This window comes from Heptranchias perlo, chromosome 27 (assembly GCF_035084215.1).
Source record: "Heptranchias perlo isolate sHepPer1 chromosome 27, sHepPer1.hap1, whole genome shotgun sequence".
Classification (NCBI taxonomy): domain Eukaryota; kingdom Metazoa; phylum Chordata; class Chondrichthyes; order Hexanchiformes; family Hexanchidae; genus Heptranchias; species Heptranchias perlo.
In genome coordinates this window covers 35,310,847-35,321,711 of record NC_090351.1, presented here as the reverse complement: position 1 = coordinate 35,321,711, position 10,865 = coordinate 35,310,847, and the positions used below count along the sequence as shown (strand labels likewise).

Sequence of the window (10,865 nt, the reverse complement as noted above, 5' to 3'; positions counted from 1 at the left end):
ATATGTTTCTTAATGCTAAAGGGATCAAGGGATATGGGGAAAAAGCGGGAACAGGGTACTGAGTTAGACGATCAGCCATGATCATTTTGAATGGCGGAGCAGGCCCGAAGGGCCAAATGGCCTACTCTTGCTCCTATTTTCTATGTTTCTATGTTTCTACTCCCTTCTCTCCCCTTTGCCTGCTGCATTCTGTAACTTGTAAACTTAATGATTGTTTATGAAAATAACTCTGTGCTTCATTGTTGAGTTTCCGTAGTGCATTTGTATCAATTGTTGGTTAGATGAATCTCTATTGGTGAGTGTAGTTGAGGAATGATATATCACGGAGTAGAACTACTATTGGGTGAGGATGAGAAAGAGATAACCAATATAGTGTGAAAAACAGAACAAAAGCAGATAAACAACCATTAAGAAACCCTTTGAAGTTGCCAAGTGGGCTCAAAACCCTAAAGTGTCCCTTGCAAAATGCACAATAAACCTTGGGATGAAGGTCTTGCAATAACAAATCATGGAATGAACTGAAACCTAAAAGTAATCATTAACAAAAATAGGAAGTTGCTAATAATCGAGACTATAATGGCTGCAGTTAAGAGCACAGGTTTAATTTTATTTTACAACTGAAAGTAATCTATACTTAATACTGACCTTCCAACTTGAGAGCAAACATATGAAGGTTAAGACTCAGCAAAATGCCAAAGGTGCATGTTGTCGTCAAAATTGCTGGGGATCCCAAAGATTTGCATTCTCATGATCCGCTCATTTATTCTGTTTCTAAGGTATAGCACTAATGAGGTAGGAATGTAGTATTAAGATGTAAGCTCTTATTAAGAAATAAGGGTGATTATCTTGGCAACTTTTTGTTAGAAGGCCAGCTTCCATTTAAGTAACACTCCCATCTTTCAGACAGAAGGTCATGAGTTCAAGCCACACTCAATTGCTTGAGCATAATCTCGGACTATCATTTCAGTGCAGTATTGAGGGAGTGCTGCATGGTTGAAAGTGGCATCTTTATTATGAGGTATTAGATCAAGACCCCAACTGCCTGTTCAGCTGGATATAAAAGACTTGCATTTATATAGCGCCTTTCACGACCTCGGGACGTCCCAAAGCGTTTTACAGCAATGAAGTACCTTTTTTTTAAAAAGTGTAGTCACTGTTGTAATGTAGGAAACGTGGCAGCCAATTAGCACATAGCAAGGTCCGACAAACAGCAATGTGATGATGAACAGATAATCTGTTTTTTAGGTGCTGGTTGAGGAATAAATATTGGTCAGGACTCCGGGGAGAATTCCCCGGCTCTTCTTCGAAATAGTGCCATAGGATCTTTTACGTCCACCTGAGAGGGCAGACAGGTCCTCGGTTTAATGTTTCATCCGAAAGAGTGACAGCCTAGATTTTGTCTCTGGAGTGGGACTTCAATCCACAACCTTCTGATTCAGAGGAGAGAGTACTTATTTTTTATTCGTTCATGGGATGTGGGCGTCGCTGGTGAGGCCAGCATTTATTGCCCATCCCTAATTGCCCTTGAGAAGGTGGTGGTGAGCCGCCTTCTTGAATCGCTGCAGTCCGTGTGGTGAAGGTTCTCCCACAGTGCTGTTAGGAAGAGAGTTCCAGGATTTTGACCCAGTGACGATGAAGGAACGGCGATATATTTCCAAGTCGGGATGGTGTGTGACTTGGAGGGGAACGTGCAGGTGGTGTTGTTCCCATGTGCCTGCTGCCCTTGTCCTTCTAGGTGGTAGAGGTCGCGGGTTTGGGAGGTGCTGTCGAAGAAGCCTTGGTGAGTTGCTGCAGTGCATCCTGTGGATGGTACACACTGCAGCCACAGTGCGCTGGTGGTGAAGGCAGTGAATGTTTAGGGTGGTGGATGGGGTGCCAATCAAGCAGGCTGCTTTGTCCTGGATGGTGTTGAGCTTCTTGAGTGTTGTTGGAGCTGCACTCATCCAAGCAAGTGGAGAGTATTCCATCAGACTCCTGACTTGTGCCTTGTAGATGGTGGAAAGGCTTTGGGGAGTCAGGAGGTGAGTCACTCGCTGCAGAATACCCACTGCTAACACCTGTGGCACTATTCAAAGGAGAGCAAAGAGTTCTTCTGGTATCCTGGCCAATATTCCTCCTCCAGCCAACACCACCAATGCAGATTATCTGCTCATTTATCTCAGTCTATGGCATCTTGCTGTAAACCTACTGGTAACCACAGTAATTCACTAGCTGTGAAACACATTGGGACGTCCTGAGGAAGTGATCAGACGTTATATAAATGCAATTTCTCTCCTGAATAGCCAGGACATTTCCATTACTAAGATGGCGTCCGCAGTGCTTCACCAAAAGATCACGTGTTCACCCTGCGTCCTCGCCGCGCTCAATTAATTTCAACCCGCGCCTGCGCACTGCTGCCGATTCGCTATTTCACCCCTCCCCCCCCCCCCCCCGGCGCCTCCAACCCCGCGCAGGCGCAGTGTCATCACACTCTCCCCTGTTCGGGTAACGCATGCGCAGCCAGCGGTTTCGCGAAGGAGAAGGCTGCTCGCAGTTGGTCGCCATTTTGTGCTGCTGTGTTCCTATTCGCCGCCGGGGCATTGTGTTTAATACCGGAGCCAATCAGAGGGGCAAAAGCGCGGGGTAAGTCCGGCAAATTGCTGCCAACAGGCTGAGAGCTGGAGTTGGACAGGGAATGGGAGCGAGGATTGTGTGTGTGAGGGGAGGGGGGATGATCGTAGAGGCAGTGATGTGGTGGGATTAGCCCCCCTATATTTTGGATTGGAGAGAGAGAGGGGGGAGGAGAGGAGAGAAGAGAGAGAGAGAGAGAGAGGGGGAAGAAGGAGGGAAAACAATATATTCCGAATAACCGACCGACCGACCAGACGAAAGAGAGAGAGAAAAAAAAATGGGGTTTTGGCGCGAAGCTTGCAGCGCCCGCCCGCCCGCGCGATCTTTCCCCGCTCTCGCAGCCCGCTCGCTTGGTCCTTTTCGGTCCGCTTTGCCCCTCGCCGTGCGCCCTACCCGGTCCGCCTAACCGCCCCGCCGATCTCGGAGCGACCCTCCCGAAATTGCGGGAAAGTGGGGGAGGAAAATGGCGGCCGCGTGGGGTCGGAGAGAGCGGGGACAAAACCAAAAAAAAAAATCATGTCCCGGGATTGCTATTTAGCCGGCGAGTGGTCAGGCCTGTTTGTATATATATTTTAAATATTATTATTATTATTATTATTGCTGCAGGATGGGGCGAGAGGGAATATAAATGTTTGCCTTGTTGTAAAATTTCCGTACCCAATGTGTATTATAGTCATGGCGGGCGGGAGCGTGGACTATAGGAATGCCGAGTATTGTGCAGCTCTCGGTTTAGATGTGTAATTTTTCCCTCACCGGCATTCGGAAACTGTCCTCTGCGCTCTTAATACTGCCCGATATTGATCCACGTGGAAGCATGTACTTGTGTACAAGTGATTAATGTCACCCTGTTCCCAAAAAACCCCGAGCCTTTTTAGCCGTCTCCATCAATACCACTCCCCTTGTTGCCTCTTGTATCTACGGCTGAGACATCTCCCTGCATGTGAGGGCTGCAATATTAAATGCTAGTTGTAATGCTTCACTTAAGTATGTGCGCAGTTAGCTTCTAAAATGTTATGTTTCTGTATGAAATGAGGGATAGTCTAGACACAGATGGGGGATTGATCAACTTGTTAATATGGGAACTTGTGTATGAGATAACATGTATGGATTTAATATGTTTACAAGTCAGATGTTAGTGAGATTTGCTGTTTCAGATCATTTTATTAGCAATTTAATGCTTATTAAAAACGTAAATTTTTTGATGGTTATTTAGAGTATAAAAATAAGTCACCCAAGACTGTTTTCAATAATGTAAAACATGTCTTCATAAAGTGGATTGTGCTTGGCTGAGAGGTTGATCCCTGCTTGGAATCTCTTGAATTTTATGGCTGGCATGTGTTTAAAGTAATTGTGATACCACTGGTCTTTTGTGCATGGGTGGGTGTCACACTATAATCATACTAACATAGTTCCTTCCCCCTGTGATTTTGTGCTAAAGTTAGGTACCAATGAAATACAAATTAATTGCAATTCCCAATTTTTATAGAATAGTTTGCTTTGTTAATGGGTCCAATCTCAAGTCCTCTAATGTAGAGTTTTCAACCATTCTTTAATAATAAGGGAAGGAACTATTGCATAAAGTGCTGATGAGCAGGTGCTCACAAGGCATCCACCCAGCGGAATGATTAAGGATTTTCTATTTCCAAGCTGGACTTGTCTGCAGATAGTATTTTGAGCTACATGTTGCTGGGGCAAAGTACTAATGATTGCAGATTTGTCACTGATGATGGTGGTGGTGGTGGTAGTAGTAGTAGGATAAATTTGAATTAAATGCTGTCATTGACTATTTAAAGTCTATGGGGCCTGATATGCTTATAATGAAGGCTGCCTGGTGTACTTTAAATACAACATAAAGCCCAGAAGCTTCCCTGTCCTTTTATTGTAGCCAGCTGGTGCAGAATTAGTCACTTACAGTAATTAAAGGTTAAATACATTTCAATGTGCATTAAAACAATTATGCTAATATGGTGATCCAAGAATGCAAAAAGATGTGTGTGTGTATAGAGAAAGGAAGTGCCATCATTAAGGATAGCTGCCACAACTGTAATCAAAAGTTTGGATTTTCAAAGTGCCAGAATTTTGTTAATTTGGCTCCTATGAACCTGTAATTTTGTGAATAGGCTTTGTTTCAAATCCAAAAATGAGCAATTATTGGAGATTAAACTAGGCCCAAGTTCATCTGGTTCCATCATTACAAGGCATCTTTTATGCTGTTCTGAATTAAACTCAACATACTGAAGTTTGTATTTGGAAATGGGCGAAACATAAAATTGCAAAATGCCTAATCTAGCAAAGATGTGGAGATGCCGCCAATTTATAGTCCAGCAATTTTATTTTAACTTCACAAGCTTTCGGAGGCTTCCTCCTTCCTCAGGTAAAGGAAGGAGGAAGCCTCCGAAAGCTTGTGAATTTAAAATAAAATTGCTGGACTATAACTTGGTGTTGTAAAATTGTTTACAATAATCTAGCAAAAGTAAACTGTCAACCTAATGAGTTGCTGTATTATAATGAAGAATTACCAAAGTTCAGTTCAACTTTCAACATACTGGTACAACAGTAAGGTACGTTTATGTAGCACCATTCTAAGGTACGAAAAACATCCCAGGGCACTTCAGAGGCATAATCAGACAAAACTGGATGCCGAGAGAAAGGTGGGTCTTAAAGGAGGAGATGTTTGGAGAGGGATTTAAAAAGGGGAGAGCCTAGCTGGCTAAAGGCATAACAGCAGTGGGGGCGGGGGGAAATGCACAAGAGGTCAGTCAGAGGAACCCAGGGTTCTTTTGGGGGAGGGGGAAGGCCAGAAGAAATTTAAACACGAGGATGTGAATTTTAATTTGGGAGACCAGGAGCCAATGTAAGACAGCAAGGACAGGAGTGATGGCTAAGTGGAACTTGGTGTGGGTTAGGATGCAAAGGTGATCTAGATAAATGGCAGTTTTGGAACAAAACAACATTTAAAAAAAAAGTGGTAGAAAAGTGAGCAGCACACAGATCTCAAGGCTTTTCTTCTTTCCATCTGTCAGTAAATGGTAGAAAGTAATTAAGTTGGTTCATTGCTATCTGAATGAATGGTGTAGTAACAAAATTTGTTTGGTAACTATTTTACCAAGATATGACCTTTTTTACTGAACAAGTGCCCAAAATTGAAACCAGTGGAGGGGAAGAATCACTTTCTTACCACAGTCAGCATTGTCAGGTGTAGTCATGTCTACAGTGCTGATCAACTTGTCATACAAGCTGAAAATGATGCACATGGTCAGTTGAAAAATAATGCCCTAAAAAACTAGAAAATAATCTTGATTGTGCCCACAGTATTCATTGGCAGCTTGTCTTAATGATTGTGAAGCTTGCATGTTGTTTGGTTCATTCTCTTGAAGTATTTCCATGCAGCCAATGACTTTTTTAAATGGGAATTTTGGTTATCTGGAAGCAGAAAATATAGGAGAAATTTAGCAACAGAAATGCAACTGAAGTTGGCACGCAACAACCTAATAATTTAGGTAATTTTATGGCATTCAAACTCAAAAGGTTCACCATCTGTAAAATGTAGTGGTTGCATTCTACCCTGCAAGATTAATTTCACTTCACCAAATCAGCCGTCAGAGTAGCTACCTTGTGGCTGTTTTTGGGGGGGATAAAAAGAATAGCATACAGTGTTGGATGCTGATGTGCAGTGTCAGAAGCCTGCTACTATTATGCTTTGATGAAATCCTGTTGATATGCCTGGATGTGGTGAATTAAGAACGTCACATAAGGAGTGTAGTGCACAATATTAATTGCAAATTTTTCTTGTATCATGTGGGTACCAGTGTTCTAAGTATGCCTAGTGACAATCTTGAAGGCATTGAAAAAGCAGTAATGAAACTCGACTACACTAAAGAATGAACACAAGCAAGAAATACAGGTGCCCTATCTTGATGTTTATTACAGTTACATTTAATCACATTTGCTGTGGGGGTATTTTGGTAGAAATAAAACAGTACTGAAATTCCCCGAAACACTTACATCTGTGAACATCTTTTACAATCCAAACCTTTACCACAATTTCCATGTTAATTTTTTTCTTTGTCTCCTTTCTGTTTTCTTTTTTCTATGCCTGCAAATGCTGTGTAGCAGTGGCAACTTCAAAAAAACATATTGCGTTTGAGTGCCCCAGTGCCTGCCCATTAATCAACTTCACATCCATTGACTTGAAATTTATTAACAGACTTGCTGCAAAGTGCTTTATTTTTGTTGCCTATCCATGTTCTTCACCCCACCCCCCACCACCAGCTTTCGGGCCAAAGTCTTCGTGAAGAAGAATAGAAAATGCAACAGATGCAAAGGTTTTTAAATAAAAGGAAATGAAGAAAAATCTGTGTAGAGATCTGATTTGGTTCAAATGCTACCATGATTTTTTTTTCTTAAATTGGTTGTCTTCTGCACCAAGCCAATAAATTAGATTTTTTTTAAAATCATTTTTAAAAAATAAACTGGTGCAGGCTTCCTTAGGTATTAAGCAATCTAAGCACGTTGATAAGCAAATGCTATCACCCGTGACTTCTCTTTTCTAAAGCCAATGGTATATCTAGCTCTATAAAAGTCTTGTATCTAATGCGTTCATCACACCGCAAAGTCTCGTATCTCAAAGTGGACATCACAACTCCACCTAGTTAGTTTAAATATTCTTATTAAATAGCAAAAAATGACTGGTCCGTTTAGTACCTATTCTAATCAAGAAGTAACAAACTAATCACAAACGGACAGTCGGCAAACAGCTGCCGGTAATTATAAAAGATAGAAAAAACAATGGAATTTCTCTTTTTGGGAATTGTTTCAACTGCAATCTTTAATTACTCAAGCATCTGTCTGCTATATTAATTTTTGTAAAAAGTTAGGTAATTGTGTTTGTCACAATTGCATGTAAATTTATTGTAGTTTGGTTTAAATTTCATTCATAAATGGATGATAAATCAGAACTAAGATTTTTTTTATCCTTATTTATAAACCTTTTTTCTTTTATCAAATCACTGGAAAAAATTGACCACAGCAAATCAAAATCAAGGAGCTATGAGAAGTAATAAAAATCTACCAATAGAATCAGAAACCAAACCAATCAGATCATTCAGAATATTTTTTCCAAATGTTTTCAGCTGTAGTTATTTTTACTCAGCAACTGAATTTTCTAATGTCAAAATAAGTTTGTAACATAATAAAGGCCAAAATATTACATATTTAACAATAATGTAATTAACTTTATCTATAAATGCGAGTACTTACATTTAGATTTTTACTCAAACTCAAAAACCTGGGCTTCAAGTTGATATTTTCCCTAGTTGTCCATGTCACTGAAGCGAGTTACTTGTATCTTTAATTCCCTGGATTCTGCAGTTTGAACATGTACAATGTGCCAGATTCTCAAAGTATGCATTTCATACTGCATAATGCAACATGAGAAGTATTTTCAGAAAACTCGTTTAGAAGAATGTGAGGTGATATCTCATTGAAACATAAAAAATTGAGGGGGCTTGACAGGGTAGATGCTTAGATTGTTTCCCTTGGCTAGAGTTTAGAACTAGGGGGCATAATTGCAAGATATGGGGTCGGCCATTCAAGACTGAGGTGAGGAGGCATTTCTTCACGCAGAGGGTTGTGAATCTTTGGAATTCTCTGCACGAGAGGGATGTGGATGCTGAGTCATTGAATATATTCAAGGCTGAGATGGATAGATTTTTGGACTCTAGGGGAATCAAGGGATATGGGGATTGGGCGGGAAAGTGGAGTTGAGGTTGGAGATCAGCCATCATCTGATTAGCGGAGCAGGCTCGAGGGGCCCTATGCCCTACTCCTGCTCCTATTTCTTATGTTCTTAAAATGCTGGAAAAGCTCAGCAAGTTAGGCAGCATCTGTGGAGAAAGAAAGAGTTAACATTTCAGGTCGAAGACCTTTCGCCAGAACTGGAAGATGTTAGAGTTCAAAACTGGAAAAGGTTTAAAAACTTGAACTCTATCATCTTCCAGTTTTGACGAAAGGTCTTTGACTTGAAACCTTAACTCTCTTTCTCCACAGATGCTGCCTGACTTGCTGAGCTTTTCCAGCATTTTCTGTTTTTATTTCAGATTTCCAGCATCCACAGTATTTTGCTTTTGATGAGAAGTTTTATCTGGTCTGTATTTTAATGCAATTTCTAGGTCCTCAGAGCTATGCAGAGTTCCCTCATGTGTTAGAAAGTAAGTACTACAACAGCCATAAAAATGTCAGTTTTGTACATTTATATAATGGTTATTTCTGAAAACCTTAACATAATTAAAATTGAACCTCTGGTGTGCTAATATTTTTAGTCCAGCTTTTATTGGATGTGTAAATCTGGGAGTCACTAGTTGAAAATTTAATGTAGGCACTATAATGCCCTACTTCCATTGCCCTCAGTTCCTGTTTTCAATTTCTTCAAACTATATTACTTTGCCCCGATGTGGTAGTCCATCCCCCACTGCCTACAATTATAAATGGAACTTTCAGGCTTTTCAGCAACAAAATTTGGAAGGTGATTCAGTGGAAACTACTTAATCGCAACCGCTCAGCACAACCTCACAAATTGCGATAAAACAGCAATTTCTATAAAGTGGGGAGCAGCAAAAGCAACAAAAATCAAGGCTGGTTGGTGCGCAACAACCATTTATTTGCCTAAATTTCATACATCTTGCAACAATGATAAATACAGTATACCAAAAGGCAAATACGTAACATTTTTTAGAAAAGAGAAAAGTGCTCCAAAGAATTCTGTGACAGCTCAATTCTAAAAACTTGAGATTCAGAAAAGTCATGCTTCTGTGCAACTAGCTTTTGAACCCTCAATTCATTCAAACTTCATAACATCCACTTGCTCCCGCAGTGCCAAGTCACGGTGCTTCTTTTGCAAGACCGTTCGCAACCTGAGATGAGCGTCCGAACATATATCCGCTCCATCACCAAGACCGCCTACTTCCGCCTCCATAACGTCACCCGTCTCCGCTCATCTGATGCTGAAACCCTCATCGGTGCCTTTGTTACCTCTAGACTTGACTATTCCAATGCTTTCCTGGCCAGCCTCCCATCTTCCACCCTCCATAAACTTAAGCACATCCAAAACCCTGCTGCCTGTATTCTAACTCGCACCAATTCCCATTCACCCATCGTTTCCTGTGCTCGTTGACCTACATTGGTTCCCGGTTCGGCAACGCTTTGATTTTTAAATTCTTATCCTTGTTTTCAAATCCCTCTACGGCTTCGCCCCTCCCTATCTCTAACCTCCTACAACCCTCCGAGATCTCTGCGCTCCTCCAATTCTTGCGTCTTGCGCATTCTCGATTTTAATAGCTCCACCATTGGTGTCCGTGCTTTCAACTGCCTAGGCCCTAAGCTCTGTAGTTCTCTACCTCCCTCCCCTCCTTTAAGACGCTCCTTAAAACCTGTCTTTGTCCAAGATTTTGGTCACCTGTCCTAATATCTCCTTATGTGGCTCGGTGTCACATTTTGTTTGATAATGCTCGTGTGAAGCGCCTTGGGACATTTTACTATGTTAAAGGTGCTATCTAAATGCAAGTTGTTGTTGCACCATCTGGAAATTCAACTTCCATTCCTCACACAACACTAATAAACAGGTGGAAACCAGGTCAAGCCGGTTCTTAGACACGTTGACCAACAAACTCAATCCGATTGAGATGAAAGCCTCAGGTTCAAAGGTGACGAGCAGAATTTCTGCGCGTCACACTTGCATATAAGTAGGAATTGCAATAAAACAAAATTTTTTTATATTTGGAAGTGTAGGGGGAAAATGGGACTTTAGAAATGGTTCCGTTAAAACGGGAATTGCAATTAAGTGAGTTGCAAATAAGCTTTATTAAGCATCTTGTTACAAATGGATTAGTTTTAATAATTTATTTGCAATATGTTTTCAGGGGAGTTGAAAGAATGCTTCTAAAGATTTTGCATTATTCCAAACAAGTTTACAGATCAGTGTATTTTTTCCTTCCCTGTCCATGAATTTTCTTCCCTCCCTGCACCTTCTTGCTGGTTCCACAGGCAATAAGAGGCCCCTAATTAGCCAATAGGCCATTCTTCATATATGGGCCTAGATTATGAGTGTAGAGACTGTTCATTTGCAGAGAAGTTTTATAGGCAATATCAATCCTGCCTCACCCATCATCCACGCCCTTATGTGATGAAAATAAAATTTTTGTTTTATGTGGTGTATATATGTATCCTTTTAAAGTAGTAGTAGCACTAAGTATGTCACT

General features: G+C 41.0%; 1 protein-coding gene across 11 annotated transcripts in view; it reads left to right on the top strand.

The window, feature by feature from the left end:
* Positions 1–2,520: 2,520 nt before the first annotated feature.
* Positions 2,521–10,865, top strand: part of LOC137344584 (nuclear transcription factor Y subunit alpha-like) — a 38,890-nt gene continuing 30,545 nt past the window's right edge. For 2 of the 11 annotated variants that reach the window (XR_010968394.1, XM_068007654.1), the window contains exons 1-3: positions 5,055–6,110; positions 6,420–6,514; positions 8,781–8,819. The gene's annotated coding sequence lies outside the window, so the exon portion shown is untranslated. The other 9 variants (XR_010968398.1, XR_010968396.1, XR_010968397.1 and 6 more) reach the window with 9 other exon arrangements.